Raw genomic sequence first — 15,748 nt, forward strand, 5'->3', positions numbered from 1 at the left:
TGTCAAAAACGAACTCCGCAGCTCCATAATGGCTACACTGAATACTGGGAAGTTTGGTATCAAACTTCTCAGAATAATAAACCCACACTGATGCCAGTGTTGGATTTATTAAAAAACGCACACAAAGGGCATCTTAGAGATGCCACCTGTATTTTACCCAATTGTTCAGTGCAGGACTGACTGGTCTGTGCCAGCCTGCTGCTGAGAGACGAGTTTCTGACCCCATGTGGTGAGGGCCTTTGTGTCCTCTGAGGCCAGAAACAAAGCCTGCTCTGGGTGGAGGTGCTTCACACCTCCCACCTGCAGGAACTGTAACACCTAGCAGTGAGCCTCAAAGGCTCAGGCTTCATGTTACAAGGCCCCAGGGCACTCCAGCTAGTGGAGATGCCCGCCCCCTGGACACAGCCCCCACTTTTGGCGGCAAGTCCAGGGGAGATAATGAGAAAAACCAGGAGGAGTCACCCACCAGTCAGGACAGCCCCTAAGGTGCCCTGAGCTGAGGTGACCCCTGCCTTTAGAAATCCTCCATCTTGGTTTTGGAGGATTCCCCCAATAGGAATAGGGATGTGCCCCCCTCCTCTCAGGGAGGAGGCACAAGGAGGGTGTAGCCACCCTCTTTGGACAGTAGCCATTGGCTACTCCTCTCCCAGACCTAAACACACCCCTAAATTCAGTATTTAGGGGCTCCCCAGATACCAGGAAATCAGATTCCTGCAACCTTAACCACAAGAGGGACTGCTGACCTGAAGCCCTGCAGTGAAGACGGAGACGACAACTGATTTGGCCCCAGCACTACTGGCCTGTCTCCCTACTTCGATGAAAACTGCAACAGCGACACATCCAACTGGGACCAGCGACCTCTGAAGCCTCAGAGGACTGCCCTGCACCCAAAGGACCAAGATGCTCCTGTGAACAGCGGCTCTGTCCAAAATCCTGCAACTTCTTGCAACAAAGAAACAACTTCAAGGACATCATGTTTCCCGCCGGAAGCGTGAGACTTTCTACTCTGCACCTGACGCCCCCGGCTCGACCTGCAGAAAAACCAACACTACAGGGAGGACTCCCCGGTGACTGCGAGCCCGTGAGTAGCCAGAGTTGACCCCCCTCATGCCCCCCACAGCGACGCCTGCAAAGGAAATCCAGAGGCTCCCCCTGACCGCGGCTGCCTGTAACAAGGGACCTGACGCCTGGAACCAACACTGCACCCGCAGCCCCCAGGACCTGAAGGAACCGAACTCCAGTGTAGGAGCGACCCCCAGGGGACCTTCTGCCTAGCCCAGGTGGTGGCTACCCCGAGGAGCCCCCCCTGTGCCTGCCTGCATCGTTGAAGGGACCCTGGGTCTCCCCATTGCTTTCAATACAAAACCCGACGTCTGTTTGTACCCGGCCGCCACTGTGCTGCTGAGGGTGTACTTTCTTTGCCTGCTTGTGTCCCCCACCCCGGTGCCCTACAAAACCCCCTGGTCTGCCCTCCGAGGACGCGGGTAGTTACCTGCTGGCAGACTGGAACCGGGGCACCCCTGTTCTCCACTGAAGCCTATGTGTTTTGGGCACCACTTTGACCTCTGCACCTGATCGGCCCTGAGCTGCTGGTGTGGTAACTTTAGGGGTTGCCTTGAACCCCCAACAGTTGGGCTACCTTGGACCCAACTTTGAACGCTGAAAGTGTTTTACTTACCTGTGAATTTAACAATTACTTACCTCCCCCAGGAACTGTTGATTTTTGCACTGTCAACTTTTAAAATAGCTTATTGCCATTTTTGTCAAAACTGTACATGCTATTGTGATTATTCAAAGTTCCTAGAATACCTGAGTGAAATATCTTTCATTTGAAGTATTACTTGTAAATCTTGAACCTGTGGTTCTTAAAATAAACTAAGAAAATATATTTTTCTCTATAAAAACCTATTGGCCTGGAGTAAGTCTTTGAGTGTGGGTTCCTCATTTATTGCCTGTGTGTGTACAACAAATGCCTAACACTACCCTCAGATAAGCCTACTGCTCGACCACACTACCACAAAATAGAGCATTAGAATTATCTCTTTGTGCCACTATCTTACCTCTAAGGGGAACCCTTGGACTCTGTGCACACTATTTCTTACTTTGAAATAGTATATACAGAGCCAACTTCCTACAGCCATCCTTTGAGTTGGCCCGCCCCACTTCGTCTTGCATTCGAAGGGGACCCCAAGACATCTAAATCTGGATTCGAGGCCACATTAAAGTCACCCCCTAAAATTGTGATGCCTTGGGAGAGGTTCAGTAGGACTTCTGACAGATCTCTAGGCAACTGGGAAGAGTCGTGGGCAGCATAGACGCTAACAAGGTGCACCAATTGTCTTTCTAGGGTCCCTGCCACTTGTGACTGTCATGGGGAATGAGTGCCTCAAGAGTATGTCCACCCTTCGGGAACCCCAAGCATACCCTGCGTGATAGACTCTACCATACCCTTTGCGAGCAAGGAAGGGGGCAACTGGTCCCCAGGAGGTGGGTCTCTTGGAGTAGTAGTATATCAGAGACATTCAGGTGGGCAAATGCAAAGACCACAGCACATTTCACGTGATCCAAAAGACCATTAACATTCCAGGACATTGTTAAATATCATCAGGATTGGTGGTCGATTTGCCTGTCGGATATCTTGCGGAGGGGAAACCCCCCACCCCCAGAGACCCTATTTCAGGGGTAGGGTTCGGTGGCCCTGTGCTGCACGACCGCAGAGGTCTTAAGTCGCACCTCAGGTAAGTACTGAAGTGTGTGTCACAACTTGAAAAAGAAAGAAAAAGAAAAACATGCATAAGGTACATCATACATCCCAAAAAAAAAACAATAACGGGTAAACAACTCCTCAACCCCCAACTCCCACCCCAACCCATACTTATATCCCTGAAGCATCTGTCGCCCTATAACAAAAAGAGGTTAAAAGAGGTAATTTTTACTTCATTAGAGAAACATGAGATTAAGGGGGGAACACCCCTTCAGAACAAGCAAACTTACCAAGGTACTTCTTATGCTACCACTAGTTTTGGTGTACTGCTCGTTGAGGAAGGCGCACTGTGGCACATTTCGTTACCGTCTGGGTAGTTCCAAGGATAATTTGGTCCTCAGTGGTGACTGGGGATATGCTTAATGGTGGAGCCTGGGGCACTGAGGTTAGAGGACTGGTTTGCGGGAAATGTCTGAGTCCTCATGAGGGTCCAGCCTTAGTTGATGACTGGGAGGGTCCTCATCGAACTGCAGCCATAACCCCGCCCGATATCGGCCTCGATGCCAAGCGGTGCAGTGGAGATGTCTCGGCCCAAGTGGACTGAGGCAGGGAGTCTGAACGGGCACTTCTGCGCCTCCTCTGAGACCAGTTGCGTTTCCTCCTGTGCTTGGGCGGGGATGCCAGATGTATCGGCTCATCTACAATGGACTGCTTTGATAGCGGGCCGGATGTCCCCGGAGTGGGCAGTTTTCAGTAAGCCATTACCAGGCCTCCTTGCGGTTGTCAAAAAAGTGTGCCTTGTTAGCATGGATGACCCGCAGCTGGGCCGGGAACAACAGTTGGTACTGAAGTCCCATGGCTCTAAGCTTTTGCTTAACATCTGTGTACAATTTCTGTTGCACTTCTCGGGTGTAATCAGGAAATAGAAGAACTTTGGTGCTGTCACAGCGGAGGTCTGGCTGCCTGCAGGCCTTTCCCAGGACTGCGTCTCTGTCTCTATAATTAAGGATGCGTGCAATGATGGGTCTAGCTGTAGCACCTGGAGGAGGCCTGGGGATCAATGCCCGATGAGCTCTTACCACCACAAACCAGGGTGACAGGAGGCCCGGGGGCATCCAGGACCATCCAGGACCTGATCAATTTTTCCACAAAGTCCACTGACTTCCGTGGGTCGGCACCCACGATCCCCTCTGTAAGGCCCACAACTCACAGGTTGTTGCGCCGGGAATGATTCTCAGCATCTTCAGCCCACCTGTGAAGTTCGGTGGTGTGGGTGAGTAGCGAGGATACCTCAGATTTAAGAGTAGAGACAGCATCTTCCACTGTGGAAATGCGGGATTCCCTTTCAGCAATGCATGCAGTGCTGTTACGGAGATCTTGGCGCAACAATGCTATGTCCACGCGCACATCTCCGATATTCGTTTCCACCACAGCCTGGGATGACTGAACGGCTTGGAGTATGGTCGTGAGGTCACTGGACTAGGAGGCCAATGTGTCCCTTATGGCAGGAGCAGGCGGGCCGCTCGTAGAGTCTAAGGTGTATTGATCAATCCGTGTTTGGGATGTGGTAGAAGGGGTGTGTCTGTCTTTGCCCATTGTGACAAAGTCCTAGAGCTTGCAGCACAAAGCTCAGAATGGTGAGGGTTCATTTGCAGACTCCTTGATAGGCCCACACAGACCAGCAGCCTCTCTATGGTCACCCAACTACTCCAGGGTGGTATTGATCATGAACTCAGGGAGACTTGGGCACCAGCCCAAGGCCCCTGCACCGCTCAACTCAGTGGCCGATGAGCCTTGTCTGCAGGGGCAAAGTATTTAACTAGTGGGAAGCAATTTTTATTCCTCCATCACATCACATCAAGGGGGAAAAAGGAAGAGGGGGAATGGCCCTCTCGAAGTGAGAAGCATGGTTGCAGGAACTCAGAGGTTTAGTCAAAGGTAAAGTCGGGCCCTTGTCATTCTTATGTAGCTGGCACACAGGCCCCTGCAGCACTTGGTCAATGTTTGTCCCTGGTACAAAGTGCAGATTCACTAGTCACTCTCGATCAGGGGTCTCCCTCTTCACCTCGCCAGCAGTCAGAGTCAATATTCACTCCCAGCACGAGCCCCCGTCCTTCAACCTCCTTCGGGACAGGTAGAGGATTGGGAGCTAGGCCGCCCCCGTCTCTCGGCCCACCCTTGCAGCACGACCCAGGCCCTCCTGATGCAGTCACAGGAGCCGTTTCCCGTCGCCCTGCACTCGAGGGCCAAGTCTTTTTAGAGAGGTCTGCGGACTCGTTCAGGATCTTGATGGCAGCTCTCGTGCTGGGTTTATGAAGGACTATAGGTGTTCCCAAGCGGAGCTCTAACAAACTGTGTCCACCATATTGGCCTTACAGGCCACGCCCCCAAGAGCTCTTTTTAATTGTTAAACTGACTTTGTCGACCTTGATGGTTTTAGTAAAGGCTAATGTAGCAGGTAAATCGAAGATTTCCTCTCCACCCCTAGTGAATAATTGGTTGTGAATATTATCAGCATCAGAAACTTTAGAAAAATGATTTTCCCACTTATCATCTGAGATTAGGCAATCAACCTTGGGAGCTGTGTAATCCATAAAAAGGGCAATTCATTACTTCTCAAAATCATAGACAGTCCTTAGAGTTCCCTGCAGCTAAAAGGTCATCCCAAGACTTGCCTCTTATCTCATATTTAAGTTCCTCTAGGACTTTCTTATAGAGCCACCAGGACATTTCTATGTCCTCTATATTCCTGGGACTTAGATTTAGGAGCTGGTTTAAGTTACTTGTGTGTGGTTGAACAGGCTGCATTGAACCAACTGCATGGCTAGGACCTAGTGACTGTTTTAAAAAAAAAAACAATTTGGATATTAAGGAGCATAACTAATCAAATAATGTAATGATAGTACACGGGTCTGCCTCACTAGACAACCAGGCCTTCATCATTATTTTTAATATGTTTGTGAGTAAAGTGGTCAGGGTCAATTCTGTCCATTTTAATCTCACTCCCTTGTTGTTAGAATATTCAATAGGACTGGATTTTACTTTTCCACAATCACCCTACACATTCAGTTTGATTGAACAACAACATTGGTAAATAGCTGGAGGAGATCAGCTGACCACAATATTAAATTGATGGTACTGATATTACCATATCTGGTGAAATTCGGAATTTGATAAGCGTCCAGTGAATTATCATAATTTGCAAATACCAGGTTGTTCTTTAAAAGGAGCATATTAAGGGTGTCTCCCTATAGGATATGTTTAAAATGGGTTATGTCCTCACTACTCATGCCACATGCAGGTGTAGCACTAAACTCTGATACAGAAATAATAAAATCCCCCACCCATGCAAATAAAGGGCTTGATTACGACCTTGTGGATGGGATACTCTGCCACAAACGTGATGGATATCCCTTACGCCGTATTACAAGTTCCATTATATCCTATGGAACTTGTAAAACGGCGGGCGGGATATCTTTCACATTTGTGACAGATTATCCCATCAGAAAAGATCGTAATCAGGCCTAAAATCTGCTGTTTACATTTCATGGAGTAACTCTAAAAACGAACCAAATTTATCGATTACTTGGATCCTTGATTAAAATGTTGTAATAAAAGTTTGTAAGCATAATATCAAATTTAAACAGGGAGGCTCAAATATACATTTAGTATACCAAGTGGATCGCCAGATCTCTTCAGCTCTAATGGAATTGACAGCCATAAGAAAAGTGAAGCCGTCCAAGACTAAATGAAACAATAGAACACTATTTGTGATGTAATCTCATGGAACATCAGACAGAATGTTTGCACTGGTTACATTTGCCTGAATTTGCATATAACTCTGCCTTTGGACTTAGGGTTCCCCGTTCTATTGTTCTATTTACTGTTCAACTGGATATCAACAACAAATCTGGCCTGAACTTTTTGACCCCTCTAAAAATTCCACTCTTGCAAATCTTCTGCAAAACTTCCACGAAGCATATGCTACCTTTAAGAACTTTGCTGATTGTTACCAACAACAACTACCTGTATAAAGCTGGCGCTCTTGTGTGGCTTTTCTACAATAATCTTTGTATCATCGGTTGTCATTACAAATTTATCCTGTTTGCTCATTGTTACCAACAACCATTCCCTGTATAAAGTTGGCACTCTTTTGTGGATTTTCCCCAATAATCTTTGCATCCTCTGTTGTCATTCCACATGTGTCCTTGTAAAAATGATGACAACTTTCGATTTTACTGAAAATGGGTCTTGCAACATTCCATTCTAATCAGTTTCAATGTTGAGTGGGTAGGGCGTTGTCTTTGCATGAAGATTCAAAGTGTGCATTGGTTTTGACGCTCTGTGCATAACCGCTGGCAGGTACGGCAGTTTTGTTACAAGGGATCAATGGCTTTTACACCCTTCCTAATAACCTAGTCATGTTTGTGAATCTTTTGTTTCTCATCTGGGCTCTATTGTTCCTGATCTACGTTTTACTAGTAAACATGCCATTCAGTTTTATTTCCTGTCTCCCTGTTAGAACAGGTCTGACACTTCGTTGCACTCTTTACCTTGTTCCTGGGGGCATGCTCCGTGTGTTTCCTGGTTGAATGAAGGTGAGTTATTAGAGTACCTTTGTCTCAGTGGGTCCCTCTTCCATGCCTCCCTGCTGCCTTGCATCAGCAAACTTGTCTCTAAGTTTTCCTTTCTCCAACAGAGGGCCAGATTTAGATCTTGGCAGACGGGTTAATCTTTCACAATGGTGGTGGATATCCTGTCTGATGAAATATAAATCCCATAGCATATAATAGGATCTACATTTCAGAGGACGGGAAAACCATCACTATTGTGACGGAGCAACTCGCCCGCCAAGATACAAATCTGGCCAGAATTGTCTGTGAGGTTCTCTTTCTCATTTTTTGCCTATTTCCCTGACCCCACTGACAGACAGGAAGACAATCAGGTAGGTAAGTGCCTACCTAATCTCAGCACAGAAAGTAATGTGGGATAGTTCTGCTCTGTGCAATAAGTGAAAGATAACGCTGCTGTCTCGGATGGGTGGGGGCAGTGCTTAATTTGTGCTTGTTCCTTCCGGTGCGGGGCACGGGCACTTATTATTGAGGGCCGGACCTTATTCTTCTGCCCCAAGCATTTACTGCGAGCAAAAGGCACATATGGGAAGGACGGAGGAAGGGAAAAACGAAAAGGCGTCACAAAGGGAGAAAGCAAAGAGCTGCAAGATTGAGCTGAAGGCGCAGGGAGTGGCTTTAAATAAGATTGAAGAGGCCGGAGATGGCTTCAGGATTACGCTGCCTCAGTATTCGGTGTTCCCACATTTAATTGCAGCAGCTGCGTGTTAAAGAGGAGGGATTTGAGCACCGGCACGTTTTTATTTACAAATTAAGCACTGGGTGAGGATATCTTTTCTGTCTGTACTGATTGGGGCACTATTCAACAGAGCAAGTAATTGATCTGCCAAAAGTGAGTGGTAGCTCAGATGTTCTTGTCTAAGTTAGGGACATCTCTACTGACTGTAGCAAAAGGAGTAGTTCTAATCTCTATGACAGGTGAAAGATAGTGATGGTGCCTGCGCCAATTTAGGATTAAGTCAGATGAGCAATCGAATATTTTGATTTTACTGGAAGGAGCACATGTGGGTGATTGCCCTTGTCTCTGTATGTTATAGTTTACCTGCCCCAGTGCTGGTGTGTTCTTAGAACTCTTCTCAGGAGGACTACAGTGAAAGATCAGCTTAGCTGCTACTTTTCAGTCAATACGTTTATCTACAAGCCTCCTGCTGTCTTGCACTAATGATTCAATTTATCCTCAGATTTGTAGAGCGTTGAACAGCATGAGAGCTATGGATGTGAGCTAGTGGAGTGCCAGAATAGTGGGCTTGAAGGAGAGCAGAAGCAATGCTTTGGAAAAAGGCCATCATTAGGTTATGAAAAAGGCATCTAAACACTATGGTAAGAGTCTAGGGCTATAGACTAAGACCCTGCCTTTCTCTTCTCTTCTCTCCTCTCCTTACCTGATGCCCCTCTAACCTCTCTCTTGTTCCTATGTATGCGCCACATAATAATTCCTGGTAACTTTTAAGTGCTTCAAGGTTGCTCTTCAGTTGCTCCTCTGTCAGGGTTAAGCACCGTATAATACTCTGTTGGGTTAACTGTGCCTCCAAGGGTTTTTTCTTCTATTGCTCCTGGGTAAACATAATAATTCCTGGTTGTTTAAAAGTGTCTCTTGGGATTGCTGCTATGCGGGTTGGGTTACCAACACCTCCAACAGGTTGGGTCTTCTGAAACTTGTGGTTAAGCTCCATACACCACAATGGGCTCTACTTAAGCAGATCAATGGGTGTTTCTATGTATGAGTCAGCCCACCAAAACGTGGTACCTGCATCTGTGGCTGTGTTCATTCTCACACTCTCTGCAACATCCATGATCGTGCAGAAACAGTGACACTCAATGCGCTGCTCAACCATGACATTTTCAAACCTTGGATATCTTGTCCAACATGTCCCCTAGAGATCAAACCTCAAACAATATCTTTTTCAACCATGCACTCTAAAAGGTGTCCAGGAACCTATGCCATTCAAATCGCTTAAAAACTCAGCAGGGGTGAAGCACTATACAAATGGTGTAAACTAACACTCAGGATAGCTCTTTAGCCCTCTCAAGGTGTTTGGAAACCACAATAAAAATACCAATACAATGCAATAAATACAGTGTAAACTGTGAAATAGCCATGGCTCTTTAGGTACAGTTATAAAGCTAATAGGTTTCATATGACCTATTTAGGAATGTTTATATTTCAGTGCTATGGCAGTTATAGGCAGATATCTCCAGTGGCGCGTGAACCCGTTTTGGTTATTAAACAACCTGTGCCACTAACTGTTTATTTGTTATTCACTCCTTGACAGGATGATCCAAAGTTTTCACATTGGGAACAAACAATGTATCTGTGTTTTAGCACCATGCAAATATTTTATTTTTGTCTTGAAGCGTTGAGCCTGTATTTTGAGTCTGTTCCTGCACTCATTCACTCTTAGGACCTGCTTTGCTGTTGCATAAACGAGATGAAGGCAGCTGCAAAGTTGATTTCTGTGTGTAGCAGCAAAAGAAGGTCTACATAAATATGAGCATGCACAACATTTTATCTAACGTGTATGTCCGCCTGATTCACCCTGAAAATACTGGGAAGTATTTAATTTAATGAAAACTGTTAAGCCGATCCTCAATAAAATATAACTGCCTGGGATTAACTGGAACATTGAACAGTACATACATGCACCTCTAAGGACTATAGGGATCATTGGGATAATGGCATGAGGGCTACTTTCCCTTAAGTGTCTACTGGTGGCAAGGCAGTTTAATGCTCACATGTACACATTGAAAGTTCACTTTAATTCCCATTTCTGTTATTGTTTTACTAATAGGATGTATTTATGGTTTATTACACATATCTGACAGGTACACACTTTTTAACCATTAAATTGCTGGCTACAAAAACACACTGCAGTGAATAAATATTTTATTGTATGATTAATTAAAATTGTTACAGATTAAAATAGATTAAAAAGGAAAATAAAAGTAAACGGCAAGAAACACCCTTCAAATGCCAAAGCTCTTAAGCAGCATACTCCCGTCTAGCGCCTATAAGGGTGCATAATCATAACACCTTCTATCTAAATACAGTAAAATACAATAAAAACCCAGAAGAGAGTCCCACCCTGGGTTACCAAAACACAATCTGTTACACAAGATAAGCACCCATTATGCCTCCTTCTGCAGGCACCAACTAATTGTTCAACTGTTGCCCCAATACCATATCTGACGTTCCCTGGGACCAACTCATCTTTTTTTTTTTTATAAATAAAAAAATAGATGTGCAAAGATATGTACTAAAGTCCCTACTTACATACCACAAAACCAACCAGACTCAAATGAACTTGCCCGATAGCTGTTGACTTCAAAAATCGATGAACTATAGCGATGAGCTATAACAATCGACTACAGGAAACAATACGAAGTCAACTCTGCCACTGAGATCATGCTGAAGGAGAACAGAAGCCAGTGACATGGGCCTGAATCTGCTATGTATAGATTGCCTCTCAGCTCGTCATCCAGGGCCGTTAAGTAGAAGTGGGGGATAGCTTAGGGGGCAGGAGCCATTTCGTCAGAGCTGTCTCTTTATCAGTCCCCCTCCCTCCGCGAATACCCATGCTAGTTTGGCTCCCTGCCTGGCGTAAAGCTAGACACAGCTTGTAAAAAAACATTCCCGAAACAGGCTAGTTCCACAGGGTCCACTGCAGTGAAAAGTATAAAATCACACAATGAAGTAATTGTGTTGTTTGACCAATACATGAAAAAACACGTAGGAGAGGTGTCATTTGTTTGCTTATTTGACATATCTCAGTGGTCCATTTCTCACGAACACACTTTTTATTAACAATTGCCTTGCTGGTTGACATTTACATAGTGTGCCTTTGGGGATATTTTCACATATTTGAAATGCGAAGTTTTACCTTGTATGATTTTTTCTTGCACTTTACATTCCTGGTGATTATGTGCAGGTTTAGCTACAACATTGCTTGATCAAAAACAGCTGCAAAGAACTGTTATCAGTGGTAGTGAACACATAACATACTATAGGTAAGAGGAATTTTGTTGAAGTATGGCAATAATATGTGATTAACACATAATAATACTTCTTAGGAATGGAAAATACCAACTAATTAAATATGTGGTATTAGCAACTGTTACAGTTACAAAGTGCTAGAATTTACGAGAGACCATTTAAACAGACTTTTGTAATGGTCAATTATGGGTGTTGCATGGGTGTAAAACATACCTGGCCAAGTGGGTGATATGTTTCTGTTAGGAAAATGGGAATAGCTATTTTCTTCATGCAGAATTATGAGTGTCTACTGGCTCTATCATGTGCCTGGCATTAAAGCAAATACATTTCTGCAAGACACATGCCATATTTATAAAGTGGGTGTATTGTGGTTTTAAATGGCTTGGTATCTACTTTACTGGTTCTGTTGTGGCTACTGGCAAAGCTATTTTCTACATGGGAAAAGATGGGTGCTAAATTGCTTATTTATAAACCAGCTGGTATATTTTTACGATTCCTGTCAGAGAATTGCAGTTGCTATTTTCTGCATGGGGATTACCCGTGTTAAGGGGATCATGAATACATTTGCCACTGAATTCAAATCGTTCCTGTTAAGAAGATGGTATTAATTGATTTTTACATGTGATTATGGTTGGGAAATGGTTTTTTAAATATATTTAAGACTAGGGTCTGAAGTTTCCTATGTGACAAATGGGAAAGCTGTTTTTTACATGAGGGATTACGGTGGTACGCTACTCTTACTTATTAATGGCGCTGTGTTTTGATGATTCCTCAATTGAAAAGGTAATTAGCTATTTTATGCATGGGTGATTGTGGACTTTAAAGGGATGTTAAATACATTTGTCACCTTGTTCTGAAGTTTCATATTTGAAAAATGTGAATAGCTATTTTTAAATAGGGTTGAAGGCTGTAAAATGCCTCAGGCACAGTATTCACAGTGTTTTACTGATTACTCTAGGGAGAATGGACATAGCGATTTTCTTGATAGGGGATGCTGGGTCTTAAATGGCTATTACATATACCTAGTAATGTGTTTTCCTCATTCCTCTAAGGAAAGAGTAATTAACTATTTTATATATGGGGGGTTATAGGCTTTAAATGAGTGATTAATATATTTACCACTATGTTCTAATGTTTCTTGTTGGGAAAATGGAAATTGCTAATTTGTATCAAGAGAATTATGGGTGGCAAGTGACTTTTGAAATATCCCTGGCATGTTGTTTTACCTTTTTCACTTGTGAAAAGGGGCATAGTAATTTCTATACGGGGGTTGACTAATGTTAATTGACTATTACATATATCTGGCACTATATTCAAACTTCTTGGAAGTAAATGGGCATTAGCTATTTTACTCTTGAGGGACTGTGGGTTTAAAGGGCTATTTAATATATTTGCCACTATGCTCTGTTTCTGTTTGGATAATGAGACTAGTTTGTTTGTATATATTTGCATAGGGGATTGGGGAGGATAAATGCCTGCTACATGTCCCATGCACTGTGTTTTGCTTATCCCTTTAGATATAATGAGCAAAGTGATTTTCTGGCTTGGGGATGATGGGTGTTAAATGGCTGGTACATATCCTAGGCAAGAAGGTTTACTTAGTCCACTTAGTATAATGGGTATAGCAATTCTGTACATGTGGGATGATTGGTGTTAAATGACTGAGTCTAGAGGGATAAAGACAGCCTGATGAGGGGCATTTCAAGGAGAAAAATAGGGTATTAAATTTGGCATGGGGGAGTGGTGAGAAATAGAAAAGGAGACTACGAGCAGGTAAAGGAAATACTTGCCATGCAAGACTGCTTGTGCAGGCTGGTGGTGCTGTTTCAGTAATGTTACTTGTGACTAATTGCAACACACTACACTAGGGGCCTTTAAGGGGCACCAGTATCTCACAGCATGCCAACATCCACCAGATGGTCAGTTGGCTGATGTGTCCATGTACACCTCCAATGCCACCTCTGTAACTGACACATCAGGACCATGTTTTTGTGGGCTCTGCTTGTGGTTTGGGTCTTAGAGCAAAGCTGGACCCTTGGCTCTGCTCTGGCGTGAGGCTAAAGATAAATTATCTGGCTTCGTTACATCTGCAGCCATCAGTCTTTCAAACACTGTGAAAGCATGTTTTCAATTGGGGGGGAGGGAGTCTTAAAAATCAATATAAATAATTGTATAACTCTGAATCCCAATTTTAATTTTTTGTTCAGAATCTGTTTATTACCTGGGGAGGCTAGGTGCATTTCAGGTTCAGCCCAGAAGGAGGTCAAGGGACATTTGACAGCAAACAGTTCAAGAACTAAAACAATTGAAAGAAGTTCTGTGTCTGCTCTAAATAGGGTTGAGGCATATAGGTTGAGCCGTTAGAGTAAGCTAACTCCTTTGAGGTCAGTGTGCAGCGTCTGTGAGGGAGCGCCACCAAGGGGTCGAGCAGGCCCTTTCAAATAGAGAGCCGACAAGTGACCTATGAGCCAACGGGACAACTCCAAAATCATCCTCCAAAACTAGAGGGAAGAGGGAGGGGTCCTGTAGCTATGCCGGTTCAGTAAACACGCGTAGAAAAAACTGCGGAGGGGTGGCAGGGAATGGACACCACTCAAGTAGGGGAGATATGTTATCAGCACCCTTTCATTGTTTAATAATGCTGACCTATGGGTCTATTAGCACCGGCAGGAGGGACTCCAGTGTAGTCAAAAATGTGCTATAGACTTTGGCATCTGTATTGAATTGTCCGATAAGAGGTGCGGATAGTAGGGTCTTTTCTGGGCTTAGGCTAAAAAAAGAAGCATATCAGAACAGTAATCCATGGTGAAGTGCTGCTGGAACACCTACGAGACAACAGTATTCGTCAAACCCTCCAAGTGCAAAATATTCCAGTAGGTTTCCATGTTTACACCTGGAGCGAAACTTGGAAGAATGAAAAGATATGGTTGCAAGATTACCAAAAACGCATACAACAAATAAGGGAATGTCTCTAAAGAACAACAAAATCTATTTATTAAAATATGCTCTGAATAGGCAAAGAATATGTTAGACAATAATGGTCTCTTCAGCATATAGAACTAAATTTCCCATGATCCCTTGGAACAAATAAAAATACAGATTTCCTGAAGGACGCCTCAGTGCACGCCCCATAGAATTTGAGCAGAACCTCTTCTGCACCATGCAAGACCCCAGAAGATGAGAACTGGAAAGAAGTATACCACAGTGGCATATACAGGGAGTGCAGAATTATTAGGCAAGTTGTATTTTTGAGGATTAATTTTATTATTGAACAACAACCATGTTCTCAATGAACCCAAAAAACTCATTAATATCAAAGCTGAATATTTTTGGAAGTAGTTTTTAGTTTGTTTTTAGTTTTAGCTATGTTAGGGGGATATCTGTGTGTGCAGGTGACTATTACTCTGCATAATTATTAGGCAACTTAACAAAAAACAAATATATACCCATTTCAATTATTTATTATTACCAGTGAAACCAATATACCATCTCAACATTCACAAATATACATTTCTGACATTCAAAAACAAAACAAAAACAAATCAGTGACCAATATAGCCACCTTTCTTTGCAAGGACACTCAAAAGCCTGCCATCCATGGATTCTGTCAGTGTTTTGATCTGTTCACCATCAACATTGCGTGCAGCAGCAACCACAGCCTCCCAGACACTGTTCAGAGAGGTGTACTGTTTTCCCTCCTTGTAAATCTCACATTTGATGATGGACCACAGGTTCTCAATGGGGTTCAGATCAGGTGAACAAGGAGGCCATGTCATTAGATTTCCTTCTTTTATACCCTTTCTTGCCAGCCACGCTGTGGAGTACTTGGACGCGTGTGATGGAGCATTGTCCTGCATGAAAATCATGTTTTTCTTGAAGGATGCAGACTTCTTCCTGTACCACTGCTTGAAGAAGGTGTCTTCCAGGAACTGGCAGTAGGACTGGGAGTTGAGCTTGACTCCATCCTCAACCCGAAAAGGCCCCACAAGCTCATCTTTGATGATACCAGCCCAAACCAGTACTCCACCTCCACCTTGCTGGCGTCTGAGTCGGACTGGAGCTCTCTGCCCTTTACCAATCCAGCCACGGGCCCATCCATCTGGCCCATCAAGACTCACTCTCATTTCATCAGTCCATAAAACCTTAGAAAAATCAGTCTTGAGATATTTCTTGGCCCAGTCTTGACGTTTCAGCTTGTGTGTCTTGTTCCGTGGTGGTCGTCTTTCAGCCTTTCTTACCTTGGCCATGTCTCTGAGTATTGCACACCTTGTGCTTTTGGGCACTCCAGTGATGTTGCAGCTCTGAAATATGGCCAAACTGGTGGCAAGTGGCATCGTGGCAGCTGCACGCTTGACTTTTCTCAGTTCATGGGCAGTTATTTTGCGTCTTGGTTTTTCCACACGCTTCTTGCGACCCTGTTGA

The sequence above is a fragment of the Pleurodeles waltl genome, chromosome 6 (genome assembly GCF_031143425.1).
Source record: "Pleurodeles waltl isolate 20211129_DDA chromosome 6, aPleWal1.hap1.20221129, whole genome shotgun sequence".
Lineage (NCBI taxonomy): Eukaryota > Metazoa > Chordata > Amphibia > Caudata > Salamandridae > Pleurodeles > Pleurodeles waltl.